The sequence below is a fragment of the Solanum verrucosum genome, unplaced genomic scaffold (genome assembly GCF_900185275.1).
Source record: "Solanum verrucosum unplaced genomic scaffold, falcon-dt-bn FXZP01000296.1, whole genome shotgun sequence".
NCBI lineage: Eukaryota > Viridiplantae > Streptophyta > Magnoliopsida > Solanales > Solanaceae > Solanum > Solanum verrucosum.
The window spans coordinates 955,210-974,767 of record NW_026020470.1 but is presented as its reverse complement, the minus strand read 5'-3'; positions in this window follow the sequence as shown (position 1 = coordinate 974,767).

Sequence of the window (19,558 nt, the reverse complement as noted above, 5' to 3'; positions counted from 1 at the left end):
CCCAGGCAATTTTTTGATATTTTCCACGAAATTTGGTGCTAAAGGTAAGGATTTTACTCCCCTAATCCATTTTTCTATCCGTAGAACTTAGATTCTTGGTTATTTATTATTGGGGGAGGGTTTTTGGAGTAGATTGGATTATGGGAAAAAGCCCTAGCTATACCTTAGGATCATGGGTTTGGTCTTGGTTATTGAGTTTGTTATAATTCAGATAATTAAAACTTTGATTGTTGATCCTTACGTATATTAATTGTTTGTAGACCTAGAACAAGCGTAAAGAATTTGAAAAGGGAAGATAAGTGCCTTAGGGGATTCAAGCATGGATTTGAGGTAGGTGATGGTTTGATTTCATGTTTATGTGATGTATGTGGGTATTTTCTTCATTGTAATGCATGTGTGTATATGAATGTAGCACTATTGATCAAACTTAATATATATGAGTATGAATGAAAGATTGTATACTATGAATCAACACTTGATTGTTTGATTTTGAGAATGTACATTATGGTTATGATTGTGGTATGATGAATGGACCGGGTGTCACGTTCCGACACACTAACTGGCATCGGGTGCCACGTTCCAGAACATCTATTGGTTCGGGTTCCATGTTTCGGCGCATATATTGGATCGGGTGTCACGTCTGGCACACTAATTGGGATTGGGTACCACGTTTCGGTACACTAAGAGTTTGGGTATGGGTTCCATGAGAGGACCATTGAATTGTTATATCTACTTGTATTGAGAAAGTTAAATTGTACATTTCTCCTGTAATGATAACCAATGTGTATATCTATTTTGAACATGTCATGTTTACTATGTTGTAACTGCTTGTATATGTTGTGCTTACTGGAATAGCTGTGTGATCCTACTAGTACACCGTGGTTGTGTATTGATACTGCACTTGCTCTTACTTTGTTGAGTACAGGGCATCTCAAGCGGCTACTAACAAACCTCATCTAGGAGATCAGTGATCAATCAAATTCAAGGGTGAGCTAGTTCTTCCAGGCTGCCATGAGTTCTTTACGTTTTAGTCCACTCTTTTCAGAGTCAGACTTTCTAGTCAGATATTTGTATGTTTAATTGGGTTGTACCCATTTCCTTTAGACTTGTTAAGCCTTAGAGTTTTTGTACATTGACTTTCAGGTTCTAGGGAATAGTTCCGCAATGATTTAGTAATGATCGTTAGGTTTTTGGAGTTTGTGGCAACTCTATTTGATTCTTGAATTTAAACTTACTTCCGTATCTTTAAATGTGTAGTTTTTGGGTTAGCTAATTAGTATTAATGGTTCTCCCACTGAAGGGTTAGTGTGGGTGCCAATCTCGACGGTCTGGGTCGTGACAGAAATAGAGCTGAAATATAGTATAATCAGTTATCAGCTTCAAGGTCTCTTCGGAAGGCATTCATCTGGGCTAGACTATGGCCTTGGGACGCTCCTTTCCTGTTTGTGAAAAAGAAGGATGGTAAGATGCACATGTATATTAATTATAAGTAGTTGAATAAGGTGATGGTGAAGAACCATTACCCCATGCCTAGGATTGATGGTCTATTCGACCAATTTCAGGGTGCCACAGTGTTCTCAAAGATTGATCTAAGGTCTATTTACCATCAATTGAGGAATAGGGAAGTGGACATCCGTAAGATTGAATATAAGACTCGATATGACCACTATGAGTTCCTACTGATATATTTCGGTTTACTCATGCCACTGCCACCTTCATGGACTTGATTGCGCAGGTATTTAGACGGTATCTTGATTTATTCGTCATTGTGTTCATCGATGACATCCTGATATAATGATAGATCTTGAGTGGTCATGAGCAGCACCTGAGGATCGCGCTCCTGACTTTGAGAGATCAGCGGCTTTATGCCAAGTTCTCAAACTGCAAGTTTGACTTGTGTCTGTTTGATTCTTGGGGCACGTGGTGTTCAAGGATGGCATCATGGTATATATAGAGAAGATTGAGACCTTTCGTGATTGGGCTAAACCCATGTCAATTACTAAGGTTCAAAGCTTTGTCGTACTAGCAGGCTACTACAAGCGCTTTATAGAGGGCTTATCCATAATTGTAGCCCCTTTAACCTGGCTGACTCGCCTTGACGTTCTTTTGAGTGATTTGAGGAGTGTGAGTTGAGCTTTTTGAAGCTTAAGGAGTTGTTGACTATTGCTTCTATAATGACTCCTCCAATTAAGGGCGAGGGCTTTATGGTCTATTGCGATGCATCAAGCATTGGCTTGGGTTGTGTATTGATTCAATGGGGATCACTTATTACCTATGTGCTGAGGCAGCTAGGCTATATGAGCGTAACTACCACACCAATGACCTGGAGTTGGCGGCAGTAGTTTTGCACTTAAGAGCTGGAGGCGCTACTTGTATGAAGTTTGTTATGAGATCTACACTGATCAAATGAGTCTTCAATACATCATAATTTAGAGGAACCTTAAATTGAGGCAGCGTTGCCGAATTGAGCTTCTGAAGTAGTATGGCCTCTCTATTCTCAACCATCCGGGTAAGGCAAATGTAGTAGCGGATGCCTTGAGTCAGAATGAAGTGAGTAAATGAAGCATAGACTTCTTATCTATGGTGGAGCCACCTTTAGCTTTGTACATTCAATCCTTAATTAATCAGATGGTTCAGTTGGATTTCTCAAATTCTAGGCGTGTTTTAGCCTATGTAGGGGTTCAACCCTATCTACTTGATTAGATTCGTAGTCGTTAGTTTGAGGATGTGTATTTGGTAGCACTTCAGGAGCCAATGTTAGCGGGTGATGTTTTTTAATTACCTTGGATGCAGAAGGAGTTTTGAGGTTTTCAGTCCGTAATTATTTTCTAGAGAGTTGAGATTTTGGAACAGTTGATACTCGTGAGGCCCATGATTCTAGATAATATTTCCATCTGGGCACCCTAAGGACATCATGACTTGAGACAGCATTACTGGTTGGGCAGCATGAGGAGAGATATTACAGTTTATCTGTCCCATTGTATTAGTTACAGAAGGTGAAGGCAGAGCATTTGAGGCCTGTTGGTGATTTTCAGAGATTACCCATTCCGTAGTGGAAGTGGGATCGCATGACCATGGATTTTTTGGCAAGATTGCCTCGGACTTCTATAGGTGTTTATTACGGTCATCGTTGATCTATTGACCAAGACATCACACTTCCTCCCTATTCAGTCTTTATTGAACGCCAAGAGATCGACCCATATCTACATTCGTGAGGAGGTTCATCTATATGGTGTGTCGACCTTTATCATATCATATCGAGGTGCTCAGTTTATTTATAGCTTCTGGCAGACGTTTCAGGGTTAGTTGGGCACTTGTATTGACTTTAGCACATCGTTCCACCACAAAATAATGGTCAGTCGAAGTGTACCATTTAGGTTCTTGAAGATATGTTTGGGACTTGTGCTTTAGAGATTCGATTTTAGTGGTACTACTTCTTACCTTTGGCAAAATTTGTGTACAAAAACAACTACCATTATAGCATTTAGATAGCCCAGTTCGAGGCCTTATATGGTAGGCGTTCTCTCTCTGGTTAGTTTGTTTGTGTCCACAGAGCCTAGACTGCATGGTATCGACTTGATTCAGGAGGCTTTGGACCATGTAAGGGTAATTCAGGATAGAATTCAAATATCTCAGGGTAGGCACATGAGTTTTGCAGACCGTAGGTGGCGGCCTTTGAGGGTTTTTAGTAGGTGATAAAGTCTTTATATGTCTGTCACCCATGAAAAGCGTGATGAGATTTGGGATGCATGGAAAACATAGCCCCTGGTATACTTCTCATAATCTTGTAACTCACACTATCATTTTGGGTGAAAATACTATCCAAGCTCTAAAACACACTTCCTCATAAGGATCTCAACTGAAACAAGGTTTAGAGAAATGAGTCTGGGAATACATCTCGCTCCAGCTCCAATGCCCGATACATATGAATAAGAGTGCATTCTTTCAAATCTCAACACTTAAGTTCACTCACGTGCTTCTCTCAAGCCCTTTTGCAGTCTCATGATTTTCTCAAGATTTTTGCTGACAGTAACTCATCAATAAGGATCTGACTTTGCTTTTCAACTACCTTGAGTATGAGGGGTAGTCGAATGGATATGAGAAATGCACGAGTTACAATAAATTCCTTATGACACATTTCTACTGCACGATTTAGAGTATGAAAGAAGGGAAACTTTACTTGAATGTTTGTAGTCCCTTATTTATTGAAGTAGGGCCCTCATAACCATAAATAAGATCTTACTGACATGGCTTCATAGACACCCTAGAACACTGGAACTTTGTTCTCTGATACCAAGTTTGTCACAACCCGAGCCTACACCCTGGACGTGACTGGCACTCGAGACATTGTTGGTTCCCAAGCAAACTCTCATCCTTGCTGACTACAAGCGGAAGTCTAACTCATGCATACATAAGCATTAAGTTGAAAGAAATGTTTAAAAATAGCTTACTAAATCTCAAAACTTTGCTGAACATACTAAGTATGAATCATAAGTTTAAATAAAACATCTGAAAACTATAAGACTATCCAAAACTGTCTGTCTATTAAGCCTCTACTATACAAAGATGAGTGTCGGGACAAGACACATGACTCCTCAAGGGAACTACTACTAATAACTCATAAAAATGGAGTCCGTCAGAAGCAAGGAGGTCATACTCAAAAGTTGGCGAGCAGATGAATTGATCTCAACAGACTCTTGTTGAGGATTCTAACAACTTGTATCTCCATCATTAAAAGATGTAGGTCGAATACATTAGTACATTGAGAGTACGAGTATGTACTATAGCTTAATAACAAATAACTGAATGAAAGGACTGCAATATATATTTATATATACTCAATTGGATGTAAAGAAATAAAGAAGTGAAATCATTAAAACTTCACAAAATACTTACTCATCTCTGAACTCAACATATCAAGTGATATAATAAAAATACACTGTTAACTCTATTTTGGAGATTCTCTAACCGACAACCATCACTATGAGATACATGATGATACAACGTCTCACCCATGCTGCCAGAACTGTCTTATAACTTTCCGGGGTATAGAACACCCAACTAAGTGGATCCACTAATCTCAACCCGACGACGCTTAGGATTCATCTAAAAAGTATGATCCTGTACCCATGTTGGCATACATGGTTTATGAGGAATGTGAGTTGTCTGAACTCATCTCCATATTAGTGCTCAATACTACTTCAAACAATATATACTCATTCTCAACATTTGAAAACATACTCTTCGTCTGGTTTGAGATAGTTGCTCAAACTATCCTCTTAAAAGAGGTAAGTGATCTTGAAATATCTTTGAACTCATAGATCATTTAGAAATCAAAGTTTCTCTTTTATCAATATAAAAATTGATACCTTTGGGAATACTTGGTTCCTTTATACTCTTACGCAATTCATACTTGAAAACTCTTTCAAAATAATATATCAAAATCATATTGTGATTTGATCATTGATGAGTCGGGAAATCATATTGCATAAACATTGATGGTATATCTTGATACCATACTACTCAAACATTGATGGCATACTCGACTGTATGTTTTAAAATCTCTTTCTCAAAACTCATCTTTACTTTCTCAAAAACTCAGTTTAAAACTCAATTGTTGGCTTGAAAAAGCTTCTCAAAATTTATAGCTCAATTTATAGGCTTCATGTGGAATTATGGACATGAACGACTCAACTCAGGGGTCTTAACAACAATATGAAAACTCAGTACTCAAAACGCAAGAACTCAAGAACTCGGAACTCGAAACTCAACGATACTACTCATCTCAAGAATACTCAATCCATATGGTTCATGTTGAAATATAGACATGAACGAATCAAATCAAGAATATTAATGCATAACATATAACAATTCAATAATTAGGAATAAAATTTCAAAAGAATCAAGAACTCAGGAACTCAAAATCAATTTATCTCAAGAATACTCAAATCTAGGGTTAGAATCCTAGATTACTGTTTTACTGATTTGAAGTAGATGTAGGGCATGAGGACGAATTAGTCCAACACTATGTTAGCCTTACATACCTTAAAGAACAAGGTTCTTGAAGAATCTTGAAAAAAAACATGAATTGAAGCCTTGAAACCCTAGCTTGAAGGAGAACAATCAAGAAACCCTTTCTTGAGATTCTTGAATTAGTTTCTTGAAATCTCTATGACGAAGAATTATGATTTTCATTAGTGATTCATAATTGTATGGAAGAATCTGAGTTGGATAGAATGGAATTCTTCTAGAAAAAGTTACCTTGAAGAAGAATCTTGAAAAAGATTGAAAGAATCTTGAATGAAGTCTTCTACTTTGATTTTTCCTTAGGGTTTTGCCTTAGGGTTTTGAGAGAGGAGAGAATGGGGGATTAAGAGATGAAAATCTGATTGTTTTGAGCCTTTTATTAGTCAAGAAATTCGTTAATGGTTTTCTTAGAGGTAAAAGACAAAAAGGCCCCTTTTTAATGTTTTCCCGTTGGCTAATTCGTCACTGCAATATTATATCCAATAAATAAAATAGTCATAACTTTTTACTCAAAACTCTGATCGACGAAAAATTGGTGGTGTCGAAAAAAAGATTCAAATACCTTTAATTTAATAGGTTATGGGTCACGTAAATCTTTATATTCTAAGAGATATGGTCATTTAAAGTTGACCCAAGAAAAATCTAATAGTGAAACTCAATTGGAAGGAAAGTTTTCAACTCAACTTTATGCTAAGGAATTTTAGTGACCTTAACATTTAGGAAAATTTAGAATCACATGGTGAAATCTTATTCACAAATAAAGAATGGCTCGAATCTATTTTAAAAAATTTTGAGATGTTACAAGAATGTCCAATGAAGCAACTGGAAACATAAAATCTGACATCCGGTTAAGAACATCCTCACAACGATTGATTTAGAAATACACACTAGATCCAAGCTAAGGAATATATGCGCTTTCCCCGCCTATCTTTCACATATATAGCCAAAATATATCAAGGTGGTATTGCGAGATGGTGATTGGATCATTGATATGCAAGAAGAACTAAATTAGTTTGAGCAAAGTGAAATATGGAACCTGGTCTCAAAACATCCAAACGGAAGTTCATAGGAACTAGTTGGTGTGTTGAAACAAGCTTGATAACCAAGGGCATATCACAAGGAAGAAAACCAGATTAGTAGTTCAAGGATACAATTGGGAGAAAGAGATAGACTATGATGAAACTTTAGACCAATTGCTTGAAGATGTGTGACGAACTTTACTATGAAGACATTGTCAAGTAAAATCGATACATTGCCTACCACTCTCTATATTAACTGAATCACCTTTATAATAGGTTCTACGAAAATTCGAAAACCCCTTGTAACTAATCTGACCAGAGCCTTTTTTTTTAAAATAATTTCATTGTTAATGTATGAGGCCTATTAAGATGTCCATAATTACAGTATTATTCTTCACCGACAATTAATTTTTTTACTCAAAGTAATTACAAAATGTACACAAAGAACACCAACATTCAAAGTAAAAAAGCTATAACTAAAGTATATGAATTAAAACTAACGGGCATAGTCAAAGTAGGCCCAACAATTTCAAAAATTTATAGACAAACTTAATTAAAGCAAAAAAAATATTTTTAAAACTTTTCGGAAAATACCCATGCACTTCAATTCTTATAAAAAAAGAATATACACATACTATTATTTCTAATCCAATTTATGTTGAATCAAAAGTTCAAAATTCAAATTTATAAATTTTGAGTGTGAATTCATTTGATAGAGATTGATGATTTAATCTTCACACTTTACATCATCTTGGTTCATGGGAAGATTCTAATATGTCACTAAATGCACACTTTTTTAAAACAACTTTTGGGCTTTTATTAAAATGAATCTAAAAACATTACAATACTCATATGGGCCTAATGCCCATATCAATTAACAAACATAACAAATAAATGGGTAGCCCGTCTGGATGGCCTACAACATACTGCCAATAACATTTCCTTAATGCTAGGGTTCCCCATTTCATAATCCACATCTCTCTTTCAGTCTAAATCCACCCCACACCTAAAAAATGTTCTTACTTTGGATCAAAAAGAAGTTTCACCTCCTCAACCTATGGATCATCAACATTCATGGTCATGTGTTCATCTTGTTTACTTTTGTATGTTTTTGCTTCTCGCTTAAACTGCCTCTCTTCGTCTTTCCATCTACCTTCTATTTTATGGTGGGTCTTTCCTCTTGTGTGTTGCTTTTTGTATCTTGTCTTTCGAAAGGATACCTCATGTCTATGTTCTTGCTCACCTTTGTTCTCTTCTTCTTATTTTTCTCCCATCTAATTCTCCAATATCCGTAGATGGTGCATGATCAGAATGCATGAGTAGATTCAGTCCACCTCTTCAAACTAGTGATGAGGACTCCTTCCAGGTTTAAGAGCTCCTATCTAACCCCAATTCCTCCCTTTTGCCGAGTCCCTTTTTGTTGGCTGAAGTAGACTAGGTCAGACAGTTCTTCACATTTTGTTAGACTCATGATGTTTTCAAATGATGTCTATGTGAAAAACATATGATGGTGTGGCCTTCCCATTCCCATTATCTTCTAGCTGATGATACTCTTAAATATGAGCAATTTAATTTGTTACTGTTTATAATCCTTCTTGTTGTTGTATACATGTTGTTTAAATACAAAAATATGTAGTTTCCTTTGTCAATAGTCATGTTTGCTACATAGTCTGCTAGTTGGTTCCCTTCCGTCATTATATGGTGGATTTTATTATTTTTCTTGAAGATTGTGTTTGATATCTTCTACTATGTGTCTTATGGCACAGACATTACATAACTTTTTTATTTTCCCTCTGTTTTCACTTTTTTCTCTCATGAAAAAAGGCTCATCTAAATTCAAGTTTTTTTTGTTCTGTTTCTCTATATCGTTCTATATATAATTTTTTCTATGCATTCAATTTATTCAAACTCATCAGTCTCTATTACTTTGTGTTTACAGTTTCGAGAACTCAAAGCTTTCGATTCTTGAGTTTTCGGCAGAAAAAGGTTTCCTTTATTCAGGTTAGTGTTTGTAAAAAGAGTTAAGCCTTGTTGTTATTGTGAAGAATGCCTTTAAGATACATCAATGTTTTTGAATTTTAATTGACTAGTGTCTGGGCACCCGTGTTGCACGTGTGTCTCATTTATTTTTTGTTAGATTCATTAGAATGATTAATATTTTCATAAAAATATGATCATCTATATAATAACAAATAATCCAGAAATATTAAAACAATTGTGAACATCATATCCCAAAAATGTAGTCTACCTTAGATTGTTACGCCAACATACTATCCGAATTCAGTTCACTAAAAATACAATGAAGATTTATCATAAGAACAAAACTCAAACAAAAAATAACACGAAAAGAAGTAATAGCTAAATTGTGACTCATTCTTCCATAGATATATTGTATGCCCATCTATTGTCCATTAACAATTACAAATATTGTAGTATCTTTCTATGCCATCATACCATTTCATGAAAGATATTAGAGAACATCTAGAAAATTTCCATTTCAAGAGAAAATTTAGAATGAACTCTTAATATTTGTACCTAATACACATCATGGGTTTGAAAATTATCTTCTTCACCACAATCAAAATAAGTACAACAATTATCGTGTCAAGGCACTATCATCGACCTGTTGTAACTATTCTAAACAACTAGAATATATTCACAAATTTTGGTACCACTTTATTGTTATGATGCCTTGAAATTATATTGACATATTCTTATTCATTAATATCAAATAAGTGAATGTTTGCTTTCTTGTTCTTTTAAGTGCTCTTGATATATTTTGTTATTTTCTTTTTTTCTCTCTTAAATATCCATCTATTTTAATAAATTTGGAAAATGAAGATATTAAGGTTAAATGAAAAGGCTATAGCAAAGGTTGAAAGGTCAAACAATAATCTTTTATTTTACCCTAAGAATTGTAATTGAATGTTCCTTCATTCTTTTAGTAATTGGAATGTACGATTTTTTTTCTTATAAACATATTAATTGAAATAGTATTGTAGTAAAGAATAAAATGGTCTTTCAAGGTCATTTTTGTAATCAAACTTTTAAGTTTAGAATCTTTCCACTTTTAGTTTAACTAGATTCACCACATGTGCGGTTCACGTTATGCCTAGTCTCCAGATCCATATACCCATAAAATTATATCTGTAAGGTATATTTTATGAGTACAAAATATAGGTTTTTCAATAATTTTTCATCATGCCAGACTTAATGTCTGGCTTAGGTTTGCTTCTTGTTTGTAGGGAAGATATCAAAGAATGTCTCATTCAAACTTTCTTATTAATTGTACAGTGTTTTGTAGGCGTACGTTGTAGCCAGTTTGTTAGTAACTAATTGAGCACGAACTAACACTTTGCCCTCTTTGTTATGCCGTGTCCTAAAATACATGTCCCCTTCAAAGAGTCCCAAATCATTGTAGCCAAAATTTAAATAAAATATTACACACAAAAATAACGTCTTCCTTGGTAGTTCTCTAGTGTTGTTCATATCGTCTTTTCTTCCCCCGAGCCTATGAATATAGCCAATTAAACTTTCATGAGCTTCCTATTGTGTGTTATGTTTTATCTTGTTTCATTACTTCAAAACTTGGTATGTATAGCGATCCTATATTTTGTATCCGTTTGTTGAGCGACATCAGAAATTTAATAGCTCATCAAAATATGTTTCACTACCATGTTGGAAGTTGTCCATTTTGTTGGTTGTTCATGGAACATGGGATAGTGGGATGGATTAGTCTTATTCATGCCCAAGAATTGTCCAAAATAGAACATCAATACGAACAGGTCAATGATTAGGGAAAATGTCGATCAAACAAAGGCCATTTGGTTTGTTCTGTAGCATGTTACGTATATTACAATTTAGTTGAGGAAGCCTATGTTGACAATTTATGATTTAGTAACTAGTAGAGTATATATTAGAAGGGCAGAATAACTTTTGGCGCATATGTGTTGTGGAAAATACACTTAAGAAATGTTATACCTAAGATGGAATGTTTCGAGGAGGGAAATTGTTTTCCAAATGGCATACATGCTATACCATAATATTTATATAAAATCAAATATTTTGGCATTCATTCATTGTATAGTTTGGATTTTGCACAGTTAAACCCCTCAATTCTCTGCAGGATTAGTTATATGTGTTCTTTAGACGTTTAATACATCAGAGGAATCTTGTTAGTGATAAATTTTGAGTGGTCAAACATGGATGTAATACTAAATATGAACGATTATATTGATAACTATCCAAAGTATGGAAACATTGAAAGTCATTAAGCTCAAACAATCACTTACTTTTTCACTCGATCAACATCGTTGAGCAAATTTTTAAAGTCAATGTGTACTTCTATGATACACATATCCATATCAACAAAAATATTGTCAATTTCCTTTTTTCATTCTTCTTTCTCCGTAGGTAGAGGTTCCTTGTATTCAAACTTGAATATTAAAGAAAGTGTTTAATCGAAAGGAACCAACAAGTTCCTGGACAGAACTTTTTCCTCTTGTCAACTCTAGAATGTTCAACATCCTTCTTTTCCTTCCACTATTAAAATCTTCTCTAACATTCACATTTGTAGGATAATAAAAATCTTAAAGGATGTTCCTCCTATTAACTTCAAAGTCCTCTCAAACTCCTTGTCATCACTTAGAAGAATCGGGCCTTTGTTGTTCTTTCCACCATCAACAACAAGTGGAGGACTCCCCAATTGGAGATCCACAAAGATAGGACATTACGTGTGAGTTCCATTGTCCACCCAAGATACACATCCACCTTCACAATATGAGAATTCCCCTTTGCTAGACTCGGGACGATTACAATCTTGACACATGCTTCTTGAAATAGAGGCATCCTCTGAATCTATAAATATGCACCTGAGTCAAATTGCACAACAATTAGCACACTAAAAAAACAATCAGAAAATAATTTAGTTTATTTAAAAAGATAAATATTTATAGTAAGGGCTGCAAGTATTTTGAGAAAGAGGAAATAGTACTTAAAGAATAGTGTGAAACACTACTGTGACCAAAATGTCATAATTCAAAACATAATAACAAAGGATAATAGCATGTATGGTATTGAATTTATTGATAAATTTTTATTTTGGTACTTGCGAAAAATATGTAACTAAGACAAATAATTTGAAACAATAATGTAAGTTTAGTAATTACTATACACATTAAAGTTTATTCAAGTAGTCAACAATTTTTTTATAATTAATTTTATATTAAAATATAAAATATTTGATTGTGTCATTACATTGGTAAAACCAAAACTAACACTTGAATTACAACATAGCGTATGTTTCTAAGGAAGGAAAATGTGTTACGTAACAAATATTCTCTAGAAAAATAAATGAGTTTCTTATTTATTTTCTTCTGTTAAGAAAAATACATGATTAGGTCATTTTTCATTAGGGTTAGGTTCGGAGGGGTAAACAAAATGGGTGGGGTAATTTATTAAAGTTACGAACATTTTGAAACTTTGTAAAAAATAATTTTAGAATTTTTTTAATTTAGTAAAATATATTTGTTAACGAACATGGTAAATAAGAAGCATTAGTTTGCCGATGGGGTATATATGCGCCATTTTTTTTATCAAGGGTTATATTCGATGTACATCGCAAAGTTTGGGGCAAATTGTAGGGTTAAGACTAACATAAATGAATTGTAAATACCTTAGTTATCATAAATAACATGTTTATTTCTTTCTTGATCCAAATCTATTTTAAAGGTGAAAATCTAATGGGTCAACTCCAAATCTTCTTATCTTCATTACATCAATAGAAGAATAGATGTTCTGGTTGGGACATTTATTTTCTATTGTTTTCCTATATGATAGATTAGTTGGGATACTGATGAGGTGCTAGTTTATGTTATGGAAGAAGTAAGTGATTCAAATAGGCTCTCTCTCATTTATAGTGAGGAAACCCTTGTGATTTCATCTCGAAACGAGCCTAAATTTTGACATGTCAAGTTGGTCTTCTTGTGGTGGGCTATTCATCGTAAGGCTCATTGACCTGTCTAGGTATGTTTTTCACGATATATGGGTCTCACAATGAGAGGACCACAATAAGAAGATCAACTTGACAGGGCCAAATTTAGGCTCGTGTCAAGAGGTAATCACAAGAGTTTGCTAACTATAAATGTGAGAGAGCCTACTTGAATCACTTGCATTAGCCGTAGCATAAACTAGCGCCTCTCGAGTCTCCGACCAATCTACCATAGAGGACAACAGTAGAAAATACCCCCCCTACCAACCAGAACATCTTTTCTTCTTTGATGTAATAGAGATAGGAAGATTTGGAGTTGACCCATTAGATTTTCAACTTTAAATGAGATTTGGATCCTGAAGGAAATAATCAGCCCTACTAATTGAGGTATGTTATTTATGAGAATTGAAGTATTTACAATTCATTTATGCTAGTCCTTATCCTAGAATTTGTCCCAAATTATGCGATGTAGAGCGGATATACCCCTTGTTAAACAATATGGTACATACATACGCCAGCTAACTAATGGTTTTTATTTTACATGTTCTTTAACAAATCTATTTTACTAAATTGAAACAAGAATCCAAAAAATATTTTTTAATATGCCATAAATGTTACCCTTGCAGATCTAACCCAAATGAAAAATAACCCAATCATGTATTTTTCTGAACACAAGTAAATATATAAAAACTCATTTATTTTTCTAGAAAATATGTTTTCATGCAACACATTTTCCTTCCTTAGAAACACACCTTGCGTTGTAATTCATGTTTCACCTTTTGGTTTAACAATGTAATGACATAATCAGATATTTTATATTTGCAAATAAAATTAATTATAAAAATTAGTTGACTGCATGAATAAATTTTAATATGTATATAAATCACTAAAATTGCATTATTATTTCAATAACCAATTCGCGAGTACCAAAATGAAAATTTATCAATAAATTCAATACCATATGTGTTATTATCATTTATAATTAACTTTTGAATTATGACATTTTGGTCACAACAGTGTTTCACACTATTCTTTTAGTACTATTTCCTCTATTTCAAAAAACTTGTCGCCCTTAATAAGGCTATTTGTCCTTTAAAAAGACTAAATAATTTTCTGAATGTATTTTTGTGTGTTAATAGTTGTGCGATTTGACTCAGGTGCATATTTATGAGTTCAGGGGAAGCCTTTATTTCAAGAAGCTTGTGTCCACATTGTAACTATCTTGAGTCTAGAAAAGGGGAATTCTAAACTTGTGAAGGGGGTGTGTAACTTTGGTGGACAATGAGACTCACACGAAATGGCCTATCTTTGTGGATTTCCAATTGGGGAGTCCTCCACTTGCCGTTGACGTTGAAAAACACAACAAAGGTCCGATTCTTCTATTTGATGATGAGGAGTCTGAGAGGACTGTGAAATTGATCGGAAAAATATTCTTGAAGATTTTTATTATCCTACAAATGTTCATATTGGAGAAGATGTTAATAGTTGAAGGAAAAGAAGGATTGATGAGCCTTTTGGAGGTGACAAGATAAAGGAGATCAGTCCAAGATTTTATAGGTTCCTGTGAGAAACACTTCATTTAGTATTCAAGTTTGAAGATGAGGAACCTCTACCTCTGGAGAAAGAAGAATGGGAATAGGAAATTGACAATCTTTTTGTTGATATGGACATGAGTATCATGAAAGTACAAGTTGGATTTACAATTTCACCTGTTTCGGCAATATAGAGTGAAAAACTAAGCGATTATCAGATAGGGAACTGCCAACTGGATTTAGATGAAAAAAAATGGACTTGTGTGTTTAGTTTGTTTGATTTTTGAGGTCAAGTACATATTCCCTATATTTGTAAGTATATGGTTTTGGACTCATCTGTTTAGTTAGTGTTTGATAAGACAAAACTCATATACTTACAAAAGGAGGGAATGTGTACTTTCTCTCCAAATGGACATATGAACAAACTAAACAGAGGGGTCCAATTCATTCCTCTAGATCAAGATGGTGGTTCCCTATAGTCCACTTTGCATCGACGAAACTTATTGATTCGTAAGAAAAATATGTGATTCCAAGACAGATATAAGCATTTCAACAAAAATATCTTCATTTTCCTTTTCCCCTTCTTCTTTATCGGGGGGGATTGTTTCCTTAATATTTTTTAGTTAATCAACAATAAACTTGAGAAACTCAGTCTCTTAAATAATTTTCTTCAAAAAACTCTATTCTGACCAGAATGTTATCATACAAAACTTAATTACAAAGGATAATATTGTATGTTTTGTATTTGAGTTAGTAAGAAATTTTGATTTTAATACTTTTGATATATGACTCGGTATATTTGATTTTTTACTAATAAAAAAATATTCTTTTATAGGAAATATGTCATATTTGGACTACTTCTAGATGTATTATCATCAATTATTGAAGTAATAATGCAAGTTTAGCATAACTGATGAATAATTAAATGATGACACAGACTTAAAAAATCGGAATCATCTATTCAGTTTGTTCACATGTGATTTTGTAGGTCAAGTTCATGATTCCTAATTTTGTAAGTATACGAGTTTTGTTCCCTCTCACACACTTTTTTTGTTATTTTTTCTACTGCACACATGTTCTACTTAATCTAAATTTATGAAAGTTTTGTCTCTAACTTTGGCATGCCGATTAAACAGACATGCTCTTCCGTTTATATTTTGTTCCCTCTTACAATTTTGAACTTATGTGTCATTTGCAGGCTATCAGATCTCAAAGAGGGCATGGATGAAAATATTTCAGAGAGTCGCCATCACTCTTGGATATTGATGGCTTCAGAGCTTGTGATTCTTCTGCAGACAATGATTCTCCTATTAATGGAGAATGATATATGTACAATTTAAAATACTCAAATGTCAAAGCGACTTTGTATCCTCATCGTGGAGGATTTAAGTTCATGTGGAAAAGCACTACTGAAGATATAACTATTGAAAGACTCAGAGATCCCCTATCTACTAGTGAGGGAGGATGCATAATATCACATCCACATTGCATCAGAAAAAACCCAAGCCCCATAGTATTTCTTCAGTTATTTCTGAATATGTTAAAAAAGTATCGGCCGGTAATCAATTCTCCATTCAGTTTGCTACTTAACTATGCAGCCGTGCTCCATAAATGGGAGGTGGACATTCCCTTCTACATAGAAGAATGATGTCCACCTCCCATTTCATAAACTGGCTGCCTAGTTAAGAAGAAAATTGGAAGGATCTATGATTACATGCCAACAATATGGAAAGAGCTTCAGAAATGATTGAAGAACACTATGGGGAGTCAAGATTTTCCGGTTCCAGGTGGGGTGAGATAATGCATCCTTCCTTACTCTCAGATATGGGCTCTCTAAACCTCTAAAGAGTCATATCTCTAGTAATATTGTTCCACATGAAATCAAAGCCTCCACGTTAATGAGAATATATTTTCGGTTTGGAACTCTGGGAACTCAATCCCACACTACTCCTTCTCCATAAATAGGAAAATTACGGGACTCTGAAGGCGTCAACATCCAAGAGTAATGGCGACTCTCCAAAATATTTTCTTGAGTACCTCCCTCGAGTTCTCTAAGCATGCATATGACACATAAGTTCAAGAATTTAAGATGGACCAAAACTAAATTGGAGAGCAGAGTGTCCAAAATATTTGAAAAGAAAAGTTCTTTATAAGACATTTGAATAATAATTAAGCAGATGTGTCCAATTTGTGACATTCACTCTACAACAGTAAAACTTTAACGACCGGGTTCTGCCGTTATAGAGAAGCCAACGGGAGAAAATTTTGGGACGAAAAACTTTTTCGTAGTATTTGAATTTTCCCAATCTAGTCCAGATATGGATGAAATTGGAGACTTCAAGGTGTAGGGAAATCTAGTAATAATAATGGTAGTTAATTATGATTTTGATTACATGAGTAGTTAGATAACTCGTTAAGGAATCCGTACGATTTTACGAAATTGAATTTGGGCGAGTAGAACTCCCGGAATCGATCTTAGCGTGAAGGGTATTTTTTGAGCGTCATAGGTTAGAGGTGTATTGTGAAATGGGGATTTTGGAATTCTTTAAATAGCACACTGGTTCGTGCAAGCCGCCTTGGCAGGGGTTTTGGCCGCTCTGGCGAGGCCGATGAAGCGGGATGAGGGTCGCAGTTGCGCGTTCGATGCGACTTAAGGTCGTAAATAAACCCCTAAACGACCTCATTCTATATTTTTCAATTTTTAGAACTAAAGAATGAACCCCAGGCAACTCCTAACAGTTTTAGAATGGGTAATTAATGATAGGGGAGGATTTTTTATCTAGATTCTATGGTGGAAAAATCCCTAGTTGGATACTTGGGATCATGAGTATGATCTAGGGTTGTTAGAATTGTTAGTAATCTGGGTAATTAGTGATTGTTTATTGATTCCTGTGTTATTATGATTGTTTGTAGACCAAGAACAAGCGGAACGAATCCAGAAAAGGGAAAGATCAAGTTTCTTAGGGTTCAAGATTGTTTCGAGGTAGGTGATGGTTGATATTCTATGATTGTGTGATGTTGGTTTGTTCTTGCTTCATTATGATACATGTATGTATATGAATGTTGCATTGTTGATCACACTTGTTGTAAATGAGATAGATGAATGATGGTTACCATGAAATCATGAATTAATTGTCTGATCCTAAGGATATACTTGTGATTGTGATTGTGGTGTGTTGAATGGATCGGTTGCCACGTTCTGGCATAATTATGGGATCGGTTGCCACGTTCCGGCATAATCATTGGATCGGGTACCACGTTCCGGTATGCTAACTCTTTGGGTTTGGGTTCCATTAGAGGACCAATGACTTGTCATAATTGTGTATCTTGAGAAATATGAAGTTGTTCGTTGTTAGTAAATGTTGATCATATTGTATATGATCGATATATGCATTAGATTACATTGTTGTATTGAATTGCTTATGTTAAACTTAGTGGGATAGCCGGTAATCTAACCTGTACACTGCGGTTGTGTACTCATATTGCACTTGCTCTTATTTTTGTTGAGTATCGGGAATCTTCAAGCGGCTACTAACAAACCTCGCTTAGAAGATCAGTGACCGTCGTTCAAATTCAAGGGTGAGCCAATTCTTCCGGGCTGCCATGAGTTATCCCTTCGCCTATGTCCACACTTCCGGACTTAGACATTTCTATTAGTTATTACTACATTAGTTTGGGGGTGTATTCCTTCTTGTTTAGACTTGTTGAACTTTAGATGTTTTGGTATATTAACTTTCAGGTTCTAGGTTATTTCTTCCACATTGTTTAGTTCGTTTATAGACTTTTGTTGGAGTTTATAGGAACTCCCTATTTCTTTCCTTAGTATTTAACTTGCTTCTGTAACTTAAATGCTTTAGTTTGGTTTAGTTGATTGGTTTGGGTTGTAGTAGTGGTTCTCCCACAGGAGGGTTAGTGTGGGTGTCAATTACGACGGTCTGGGTAGTGACAAAAACTGATGAATTCGTAAAGCCAATATGTGATTGCAAGACATACATGCCCATTTCAACAAAAATATCTTGAAGGGATACAACCCGAAAGGGCCAAGAAATCGGGTAAAAAGGGAGGGGGTTAAGTTTGTAACACCCTAGAAATTTTTTGAGCTAAGACTTAAACCATCCTTCTTTGTGAGTAGGATTTTACTAAGGAATTTAAAATTTCTTAAGTATTAAGGTCAGGTCACTAGATGTAGCACCTTGAGTTTCAAAAAGAACTAAATTGGAAATAGCAAAATCTGAAATTTTGCAAGTTAAGTTAAGTATGAGTTTTGGGTTGACTTCAAACGACCATAACTTCTAGCTCAGGATGAGTTAGGTGTTCTACTTGATACCGTAGGAAATATCTTTTAATTATCTTTCCAACTCCACCGAGTTTGCTCAGTTTCAATTAGTATGAGGGAGATATGTGCATTCGAAGTTGGGCTGTCTAGAAAAGGATAGTCAAAACCGGATTTTAGATGGGTATTTTGGTCTTTTCCTTACCAAATCAGATTAAATTCATTTTTAGTAAGGTTTTAAGGGTCTAATACTATTAGGTTCAGTTTTATAATCCTAAAATTAGCCTAGGATTTTAGTTGAGAGTTCGAGAAGAGAAAAGAGGAGAAAAGAGGAGATGACTAAAGCGTTCGTCAAGAGTCTTGCGTTTTGTTGCAGATTTTCGCTATGGGTTTAATCCCTAAGAGGTATGTAAGCATCCATAGTGTTGGGTTTGTTCACCCACATGCCAATCATACTATTTTCAACGAAATTTCATTCTTGCAGTTGAAAGATTAGAGTTCTTGATAGGTGTTCTTGAAGTTCATTCTAAATTTTGTTGTGTTGGGGTTTTGAGATTTTTTGAGTAGAAATTTAGTTATTTGAGTTTAATTATGTTAAGTAATCGAATCCAAGCGATTCTGGAAGAAATCGTTCGATTCTAGGCGAGTTAGGGTGAGAAAACGAGCAAAGAAAGTCGTCGAAGTTTTTTGGGTTGGGGCCTGGTGTGTCACACCAGCC